Raw genomic sequence first — 2,264 nt, 5'->3', positions numbered from 1 at the left:
TGAGTGTAATCGGTGAGCGTAGTTACTCTGAAAACAGGGCAGGTGGCACTCGTGCCGAGAAACATGTGCCAATTGGCATACAAAGGCAACATGTAAATTATCAGTATTAATAACGTCCTTAGGTAAAGTAACACAAAAAAAAGAGGAAGGAAATTAACACTCCCGTTATAACAGTGTGGGAGCATTGGTACAAATAATGTAGTTATACATCAAAAAAGGCAGGTGGCACTTTCGCCAAGAAACTTATGCCAGTGGCATATACAGCCAAAATATATAAAAAATTACATTACTATATTAGTGAATCCCACAAACGGTATACATGTCAGAAATTTAAAATTGACAATAATGGCTCTTCTCAAGAAAGAATTACGAACACTGGTACACAATCCTGTTAATATGCATTCACAGGAAAAACAAAATTTTAGAGCCAGCAAAATCATATAAGGGCCGATGTAGTAGCCAACATACATCATGACAAAACCACCATTACATAAGGGGTAGTGAGCTTAAAGCACTGAAGGTGCATCATAGCTTGTTGAGGAAATAAACCACTAAGGTTACCAGCATTAATGTTATACCGTAAACAGTACAGATTTAAAGCCTTCGAAAAATTGTCTACAAGCAAGGTTCAATTGGTCGTTCAGTATATTACCATCCTTGCGCTCAAGATGTTTGAAAATTTGTAACCCTTCCCATAGATCTAATCTACGCTCTTTGTCTTCTCTGTGTAGGATAACAGTGTCTTCTAAATGTTTTGGTGTATCACTGGCTATCAGGAGGTGTTCAGCAAATAGGAATGCAGGTAAGCTACTACGAGCAGCATAGTGAACACATTATCATAGGCAAGATAGGCACAAAGCACACACCTACCACAGTATTACAAGTTTATCTGCCAACTAGCTCCGCAGATGATGAAGACACTGAGGAAATGTATGATGAAATAAAAGAAATTATTCAAATAGTTAAGGGAGGCAAAAATTTAATTATGATGGGGGACTGGAATTTGACAGTAGGAAAAGAAAGAGAAGGAAAAATAGTAGTTGAATATGGACTGGGGGAGAAGACTGAAACAGAAAGCTGCCTCATAGAATTTTGCATAGAGCATAATTTAATCATCACTAACACTTGGTTTAAGAATCATGAAAGAAGGTTGTATACATGGAAGAGAACTGGAGATGCCAGACTGTTTCATATTGATGTAATAGTAAGACAGGGATTTCAGAACCAGATTCTAATTGTAAGACATTTCCAGGGGCAGATGTGAACTCCGACCACAATTTATTGCTTATGAACTGTAGATTAAATGTGAAGAAATTGCAAAAAGGTATGAAATTAAGGAGACTAGAGATGAATTAGTTGAAATAATCAGAGGCTATTGAGAGTTTCGGAGTGAGCACTAGGCTATGATTGACTAGCGCAGGGGAAAGGAATACAGTGGAAGACAAGCAGGTAGCATTAAGAGATGAAATTGTGCTGGCAGTGGAGGCTCAAATAGGTAAAAAGACAAAGTCTAGTAGAAAACCTTGGATAATGGATGAGATATTCAATTTAACTGATGAAAGGAGAAAATATAGAAATGCAGCAAGTGAAGCAGGTGAAAAGGAACACAAATGTTCAAAAACTGAGAGCGACAGACAGTGAAAAATGGCTAGAGGACAAGTGTAGCATTTTAGAAGCATGGTTCACTAGGGAAAGATAGATATCGCCTACAGGAAAATTAAAAGAACCTATGTAGAAAAGAGGTGCAGCTGTATGGATATCAAGAGCTGAGATGGCCTGGGCAAAGAAGGGAAAGGTGGAAAGAGTATATACAAGGGAGATGAACGTGAAGGCAGTATTATAGGAATGGAAGAGGACACAGACGAAGATCAGATGGCGGATATGATACTACAAGAAGGATTTGACAGAACACTGAAGGACCTAATTTGAAACATGGCCCCAGAAATAGATAAAATTCTGTCATAACTACTAATAGCCTTAGGAGCGCCTGCTATGACAAAACTCTTCCATCTAAGACAGGAAAATACCCTCAGACTTCAAGCAGAATATAATAATTCCAATTCCAAAAAAGCAGTTGCTTACAGGTGTGAATCTCACCAAACTATCAGTTTAATAAGTAATAGTTGCAAAATACTAACATGAATTCTTTGCAGAAGAAAGGGAAAAAAAAAACTGATAGAAGCAGACCTTAGAGAAGATCAATTTGGATTCCATAGGAATGTAGGAACACATGATGCTATACTGATCCTAAGATCTATCTTAGC

This window comes from Schistocerca serialis, chromosome 1 (assembly GCF_023864345.2).
Source record: "Schistocerca serialis cubense isolate TAMUIC-IGC-003099 chromosome 1, iqSchSeri2.2, whole genome shotgun sequence".
NCBI classification, from domain to species: Eukaryota; Metazoa; Arthropoda; class Insecta; order Orthoptera; family Acrididae; genus Schistocerca; species Schistocerca serialis.
The sequence above is the reverse complement of the archived record's forward strand: the minus strand, read 5'-3'. Positions refer to the sequence as shown.